Source organism: Amphiprion ocellaris, chromosome 8 (genome assembly GCF_022539595.1).
Source record: "Amphiprion ocellaris isolate individual 3 ecotype Okinawa chromosome 8, ASM2253959v1, whole genome shotgun sequence".
Lineage (NCBI taxonomy): Eukaryota > Metazoa > Chordata > Actinopteri > Pomacentridae > Amphiprion > Amphiprion ocellaris.
The window spans coordinates 13546138-13554901 of NC_072773.1; the positions used below are offsets into that span (position 1 = coordinate 13546138).

General features: G+C 36.6%; 1 long non-coding RNA gene across 1 annotated transcript in view; it reads right to left on the reverse strand.

Moving 5' to 3' along the window:
• Positions 1-3387: 3387 nt before the first annotated feature.
• Positions 3388-8764, reverse strand: part of LOC129349501 (uncharacterized) — a 21913-nt gene continuing 16536 nt past the window's right edge. The window contains exon 4 of the long non-coding RNA XR_008602529.1: positions 3388-3597. This is a non-coding gene — a long non-coding RNA (uncharacterized LOC129349501). The remainder of the gene's footprint in view (positions 3598-8764) is intronic.

Genomic DNA, 8764 nt, shown 5'->3' on the forward strand with positions numbered 1-8764 from the left:
ACTCGACCATTTTTTTAAGGAGGTTGGACTTCGGCCTTTGTGCTGGAGGGTTGAACCCTCAGTTCCAAGACTTTCCAAGCCTCCAGACCTCCCGAGTCCTCAGGACCTGAGCTTTCAGACAGTCTGAGGGCTGAAATTTTCTAAGTCCCACAGTAGTTCTCTGTTAGACTGAACTTTCAGACAGTCCAAGGACTGATATCTTCTAAGTTCCTGAGTAGTTCTCTGTTAGTTTGAACCTTCAGACAGTCTGAGGACTGAAATTTTAAAAGTTTCTCAGTACTTCTCTGTTAGTTTGAACTTTCTGGTTAACAGAAGCCTTAAAAATTGTGACCATGACTCTTGATTTCACATTTATACCATCCATCTGAGTTCTTCTCAGACCTTCACCTGTGGGTTTTTTTAGAAATCCTCAACAAACTTTGATTCTCCTCACTGAACAGTAAAGTTTGTGGAGATCAGAAGGTAACATTAGTTTGATAAATGCCTTCAACTACTAGTAGACTTTATCTGGAAAGCAGTTTTCTGAAATGAGTTCTTAGTAAATCTATCCACAATCAAACCAAGAACATAGAAAGAGGAAATGTTTGAAGAAACTACTTGATGTTTTCATTTCAAACTAGAAAACACCTTAAGACCTTTATCTGTTTTTGCTCTTTTTGATTGTTTTATTGTCTCTTCTGTTTAATTTGATCTTCTAAAGTCTAACTGGTGTCTTTTCAAATGTTTTGTCTTTAGTTTGATTCTTCTTAAACGTTTAGTTTTGCTTTTTTTTCACCTTCTATTCTTTTCTAATCTCTGATTTGATTTCGAAATGTTTTGTCTTTTTAATGTTTAATTGTTTTTTCAAATCTTTTATCGGCTTGTTTGAGTTTTTTTTTCTTTCCCAATATTTAATTTTTCGATTAAATCTTTAAGGTTTTTCTTTTTAAATGTTTTACCACCTTTTAATGTTTAATTTTCTTTTTAAATGCTTCATTGTACTTTCTGTTTCATTCCTATTTGAAGTTTTATTGTCTTTAAGATGTAATTTTCGAATTAAACATTTAATTTTTTAATTAAATGTTTTGTCTTTTTAAAGGTTTAATAATCTAATTAAATGTTTTGAATTTTTTTAAATGTTTAACTATATTAAACATTAAATACAATTAAATGATATTAAACAGACAAAATATTGAATTAAATAATTAAACAAGATGCAATACATGTAATTATGAAATTAAACAAAATTTTTAAAATACAAATACAAAATATTTTCGATAATTAAACATTTAAAAAATACAATTAAACAAGAAGAATATTAAACATTTAAAAAAATACTTTTTAATAAAACTTTTTAAAAGTTTTATTGTATTAAATGCTTTCTCCCTTTGATTTAATTGCTTTTTGTTACATAGTTTATTTCTTTAATCTTCATTTTCTGTCAAGAGTTTAACCCCAACCTTAAAAATGAAATAAACCCTTAAATCACAATGAAAATACTTCTGTTGTCACAATCATGAGTTAGTCAATTATTCAGTTTATCAATTCAACTTTATTTGTTTAGCACCTTTTACACAGATGACAAAACTAAACAAGCAAAGAGAAAAAAAACTATGCTAAAACTATGATTAAAACTCAAAAACATTAAAAAAAAAATAAAATAAAAAAAGATTTAACATGGTAATAAAATATGTTGTGTCCAGGGGATGGAGGGAGTTTATTGAAGCCTTCTTGGGCTCACATGGGAAATCATTTAAAATATAAACTTGATATTCAGTCTAAGGAAACTGCAGAGCGACAGAAGAACCAACAATATCTCCTGTTTTCTCCTTTAATGAGTTGATTCTTGTGCTTTCAGACCAAAGAACTACAGACTCTTCACAACCTGCTCAAACTCTTGGTACAGGACCTCACCACACGGGTCAAGAAGGTTTCTGTCTCATTTCTACTCTGAAGCTCACCTTCTCCTGCTCAAACTGCTGACAAATGTTTCTGCTGCTCTAAAGTCTGGTCTCCAGAACTTCCTAAAAACTCTCAAAGTCTCTTCTGCTGCAGGTTGCTTTGTAGAAACTGTTGCAGAAAACCTCACAAAACAACATGGAGGGGCCTCAAGATAGTCGTCCAAATGAAACCATACAAAAACCAAACTAGCACAACACAAATGCTAAAGTCTCCTGCAGCCTACCAGAGAACCTCTGAGAACAGAGAATCAGGACAGGAACTCTTACCTTCTGGACAACCAACGTTGGTTCTCAAACAAGAATACAGAATGTGTCTGACCAAAAACCTCTAAAGACTCACTACAGCCAAGATAAAGACACAACTCAGCTGCACCAAATCCACTAATCACTGCACACATTAGCACCATGTGCTAACTGTGGTTAAAGAACCACATTTACCAAGACAACTATCCAGTACAAAGCCCTAAAACACACCAAGAAACACATTAAAGACGATTTTACTGCTGGAAGCTGCAAGCCAACGCCTAAAGAACAAACTAAAGCAACAGAGCCAAAACCAGTTCAGTGGTGAAGAGAAGCAGAGGAAATGTTTGACTGTAGCTAAATAAAGCAGGAAGACACTGAGCTGCTCAGGTGTTCCTGATAACACCAAGCAGCCACCTGGACAGCCAATAGGAACACAGCTTACTGGAAGTCCAGAGGGCCGGGTTAGTGAAGGAAATTTAGTTTAAAGTTGAGGCAGAAAGTTAACAAAGTTGAAAACCACCTTCTGATACCTGAAATCTCTGAGTTTTCACACAAAGAACGCCTGAACATGTCAAACTGGTTTCATAGTAGAACCATCATTGTAAAAACGTCATAGTGTGGTGTGTTGCTCAAAAAACATTACGACCCGGCTGTCTAGGGTCGCCGAGGAGCAACACAAAAACAGGACAAACGCTGGTTTCCAGGGGGTTAGGCGGCTATTTATTTGAAAGAGTGAGTTTACAACAACACAACATGTGCGCAGAAAAATCACAAAGTCTGTCTTTAGTTCAGCTGAAAATATTAGTTTTTGTCTTTTTTATTGACCAAACTTTTCAGGAAGTAGATGAATAATTAAAGCTCTCATGTAGAAGTCCAACTTATTTTGGATCCTTGTGGAGAGTTTAATCTTAGAGTTTGTACAGCTGTTGAGTTTTTAGAGTCACATGGATTGTTTTTACATTTAATAACCGAGTCCTGAAATAAAATTACAGTTGTGGATTTCTGTCATTTAGTCTGGACTAAACAAATAACAGCAGCATAAATCTCAAGCGTCATTATGAGGAGTCTGGATTGATCACTTGATAATGATCAAAACATGAAATTTAGGTTGGTTTAAAGGAATATTCCACCTTAAATCTTTGAATGTTGACCTAAAAGGTTGGTTTTAGGAAGTATTCCACCGACAAGGTCCTCAAACATCCACTTTAAAGGAACATTTCACCAAAAATCCTTGGACATGCACCTAAAATGTTGGTTTACCCGAGTATTCCATCCAAAATCCTCAAAGAGCACTGAGGGGCTGGTTAAAAGGAATATTCCACCTACAACCTCAAATATAGACCCGAAAGGGTGGTTTAGAAAAAAATCCTTCAATGTAGACCAAAAAAGTTAGTATGGCGGAATATTCCACCTGAAATGTAGACCTGAGAAGTTGGTTCGGAAGAATATACCATCCTAAACATCCTAAAATGTAGACTAAAAGACGGTTTGGAAGAAAATTCCACCTAAAATCCTCCAATGTAGACCTAAAAGGTGAGTTTAATGGTATATTCCACCTAAAATTCACTACTGTAGACCTTGGAGGTTGGTCTGATGGTATATTCCACCCAACATCCTTGAACATAAACTTAAAAAGTTCGTTCAAAGGAATATTTCACCTAAAATCTTTCAATGTAGACCAAAAAAATCTTGGTGTAAAGGAGTATTCCACCTTAAATGTAGACCTAAAGGATGGTTTGGAGTAAAATTCTACTCTAAAATCTTCCAATGTAGACCTAAAAGGTTGATCTGATGGTATATTCTACCCAACATCCTGGAACATTTACCTAAAAGGTTGGTTTAATGGTATATTCCCAGAAGAACCCTTGAACATCGGGCTTAATGGTATATTCCACCCAAAATACTTGTACATATACCAAGAAGACAGTGTAAAGGAAATGTAGACCTAAAAGGATTGTTTAAAGTAATATTTAAACGATTATTTTCATTATTTAATAACCTGTTATCAGTCAGAACCCTGGCAAACTTATTTTCATCAGGTTTTTTTAGTGGAAGTCACAAATAAAGGAGCTCTTGGTTTTTCCCGGCGTTACTGAGTCCAAAGCTGCTGTTTCAACACAGACATGTTCACATGCATCCACAAACCTCTCAGCACTCAAACACCCACAGACAGGCGGCCGGCTGGTCCGAGGCTCGGCGGCGTCCTCAGACCCACGAGTCGGGGAGTCGCTGAACTTGTTGGTCCGGTTTGAAGGCCTCCGTGTGGTCCAGTAGAAGTCCACGTAGTCGGTGTTGGCTTTGAACCGCAGCGACTGGCCGCCATCAGGTGGACCGGCTCGTCCTCGTAGGGCTCCTCCTGTAGCCTTGAGGGAACCACAGGAACATTCAGTAGCTGTTGGAGTTCTTCCTGTCAGGCTCGTGGTAGAACGGCTCTGAAGAATCTTGTACTTGTCTTATCTGGAACAATCTAACAGCCTAAACTGTTAACAGCGATGTAAAGAAGCAAACACACAGGCATAGATTAGGACTCAAACTAGATTTATTTTAGAAAACAAACTTAGAGGCATTTGTTCACACGTGGCTGAATAGGAGGCCGTCCAATCAGATTTGAGGTCTTCACTCTGTAGGTTGGTTGTTTGGTGAGACTCTTGGACCTCCATCCAAGATGTTTGATGGTCTTCCTCTCTAGTGCCAGATGATTCATCCATGAATTCAGCAGCTACAGACTGAAATGAAGCTCATGCTGCTGTTATTGAATTCCTGTTCCAGATCAAATGTTCAGAGTTCACCTTGAATGCAGCCGTCTGCTGTCTGATAGTTTTTCTCATTGTAGTCTTCAATAAAGTCTTTTTCCTCATGTCAGGATGTGGTGAGACTCTTTCTCAGTCTCTGCAGACGTCCCTCATTGTTCATCTCCAGAGAAGAAACAGAAAAACTGATCACTGCTTCAGCATCACAAACGCTCTCCAGCACAGAGTGTTTTAGGAATTTATTCATTGTGTTGTGAACTTTGAAGGAGCAGAAACTTTAGAGCTGCCAAAGATATGAGCTCCAATTCTGGATGTTTTAGGAAATGAAGTTCATCAAATGAACACTTGATTTTTGCTGATAACTCTCATTAAATTACTGAAGAAATCCAACATAAAAACCTGTAAACACTCAGGCAGCTTTTGTTAAAGTTTATCTATAATTCTATCATCATGTTCTGGAACCAGGACTCTACAGAAGTTCCTTCAATCGGATACTTGTGTGTTTCTATTTAAGGCCTCAGGTTTGAACGTACAGCAGAGGATTAGAAAGGAGTGATTTTAATATTTAAATCAGTCCAGTAAATGTTTGGCATGAAAATTATTAAAATTTTGATTTAGATAGATTTGTGTCAAATAATATTGTAGAGTCTCACTTAAATATATCCAAATGAGTTCAGTGTATTTACATTTTATAGAATATTTGATTTCTTAATCTCAATACTGTAGGGTCTGACCCTAAATATTATAATAATGATGTCAATTTAAATAATATTTTAGTGCAGAGTCATAAACTTTAATCAGCTAAACTTACATAATAAATATCACTGTACAATCTTAACCTAAACATTCATATTATTGAGGTAAATTTACATAAATCATGATATTCTAGAGTCTTAACTGGAATATTTCTAACATTAATCTTTTTGTATTGTGCTGATAAACAACAATAACCTGACTTTCAGATAATATTTGTTGTCTGTGATTGTGAGACTAAATTCCTCCACATTCTGGAACTGGACTGCATTTCCCAAAATGGAAACATGGACAGAATTTAACACTTGTATCCATGGCAACGCTAACATTTCTGCTCCTTACCAAAGTTCACAACACAATTAAAGATTTGAATGTAAAACTTCAGGGATGACTGCTGACCATAAGTATTCTGATCAATACTTCATGATCAATATCAGGACAGATGTTACAACTCCAGCTGTTACATTAGACTGCAGTTATTCACAGAGAAATTAAAACATCACATTCCTCATAAAAACTAGATGGGACTTTTATTAAATAAAGTGTTGGTGAATAAACAGTGTAAAAAGTGCAAAGCAGCTCCATTAAATCAGGAGATGTGAGACTTCCACAGCATGGATCACCATCTGCTGTGTTGATTCATAGCTGAATGTCACAATGAACTGAGCTAGAAAATCTGCTTTGAGCTGCAACATTACGGTCTGACAATCCAACACCATCACAGTTTTCATCTGGTTGTTTTGCTCCAACATGCTGTGAAGTTCAGTTTTTACCTGAATCAATACAGAGATTCTATTTCCAACCAAGACTGGAATAAAAATTAGAATGTTATGAGGTTATTAATGCAACTAAATCCTTTCAGATGGAAGGATTTACTTCTAAGTTCTAATTCAAGTTTCAGTTGGAGCTCATTGCATTCACAAAGAAAAACAGCGATGCCTTCATAGCAACATTTAATAAACCTAAAACTTCCCTGTTGGCTCATTGGTGGAGTTTGTTACTGAGCATCTGAACCTTAAATCCAGTGAGAAGACCATCTTCAGTCGAGGCCAGTCAGAGAACTTCAAGACCTTCCATCAGCTGGACCAGATGTGGCATCATCTCCCTCTGAACATCTGGATGACAGGAGAAAAGACAGAAATCAAACACAGATCACAGAAATACAATTTATTCACTTTCATCATTTTATAAAAGTAGCATGAACTTTATTAAAACTTGACAATATCAGTAATGAAAGTAAATGTTTTTATCTTGTGTTGAAGCTAAATTTAAAGTAAATTTTAATGACAGTTTATCCTGAGAGGAGTGAGAATGGAGCTTTTCTTTCCTTTTTAGAATATTCCCTCAAAATATTCTGTTTATTATTGGCTTTAGAAGCATTTTTCTTTACTTATTTATTTTTAGATACCTCAGACAGATTTGCAGATAGAGGGTTTGCAGATAATTTCATGTACAATGACAATAAATATCTTCTATTGTAACATATTTTGCTAAAACAAGAACTGCAAACCTTCTCAACCATCTCTCAGTCTGCAAAATTCCAACTACGACCATCATCTTGTTCTAATGCAACGTTCTGCTGGGAAACCTTGACGTTCATGTGGATGTTTGACATGTACCACCATCTAAACACTGCAGGACAAACAACCCCCTAGTCTCCATGGCAACAGCAGTCCTTGATGCAAGCTGCCACCCTCAGCAGGACAAACTGAAACTTCTCAGGAGTGGTCTGAGGAACACGACAGAGCTAAGCTGTTCACCTGGGTTCCACACTCCCCACATCCAGATCTGATGGAGCATCTGTGGGATGGTCCAGGATCAGCCTGGTCTAGGTAGGACCCACCCTGCAACCCACAGGACCCACAGAATCCACAGGACATCCTCAGAGGTTCTGATGAACCACTGGGTCAGAGGAGTTTTAGCAGCATAAAGGGACCAACACAGTATTAGTCAGGTGGTCAGAATGTTATACTGTTATATTGTCATGCTGATTATATGATCAGTAAATGTTACCATCAATTATAACATCCACATTGATCAGGGAAAAAAAACCCAATCAGTTCATTCAGAAACTGTGGGGTTAAACCTAAAAACACAGACCTCAACAGCAGTTTGTTTCAAAGCAGAACACCAGCTGGTTTTCACTAAAGAAGCTTTCAGAGCAACAATTAAATGACAGTTTTGTTCTCATTAAGTTCACAGAGTCAGAGTCAGCCAGAATAATGTAGACACACATCAGGAAAAGAAAAACTTTTATAAATATTTCATTTGTATAAGTACTTCTATACATATAGATACCTGTTTCTAAGTTTGATCAAATCATGACAACTCTGTGTCCTATTGTACGATGTTTTCCCAACAGATGGAATTACCCTCATGGATGGAGCATCAACAAGTGACGTCTACAACACAACAGAAATGTCTGGAAGCCAGTGGCCACCACTTTGAGCACCTCTTGTAATTGTAGAGGCCAAAGATAACTTTTATTAATCTTGTGATGTCTGAATAAATTTGGTATTGAAATATTCATGCAAGTTTTTCTTTTCCTGATGTGTGTAAACATTATTTTGGCTGATTCTGTATAATGGGTTTCTGACAGGTCACCAGGCAACATCTTTTTATAATAATGACAAACATACCTGCATTCTACAGGAGTGATTTTCCTCATGTGCAGGTAAAGATGTGTGAGGAGCTTAGAGATGACAGGAGCAGGAGTCATCCTCACTAATTCAGCTTCCACCTAGAAACAGAAAGACCACAAACAAACACACTGATATACTCTCAAACGTTCAACCTCACAGCCTCAAAATATCTGTTTAGGAAGTGTTGTGTTTCTAAATTCTGCTGAAAGCATTGACAGACATTCTCTTACAAGGTTGTGTAAAAAGAAGCCTGTCCTCTGAGCTACTGAGAAATCTTCCTGAACAAAGTTTCTACGTGTAAATCAGCTCAACAAAAACTAAAGCCTCAGTCAGAGATAACAGGTATCGCAAATTATAAACAACGTTCTTTGTTAACTCAGACTTTCTGCTTCAACCTCACATAAAAAGGAGAGTTTAACTCATCAGGTGACTA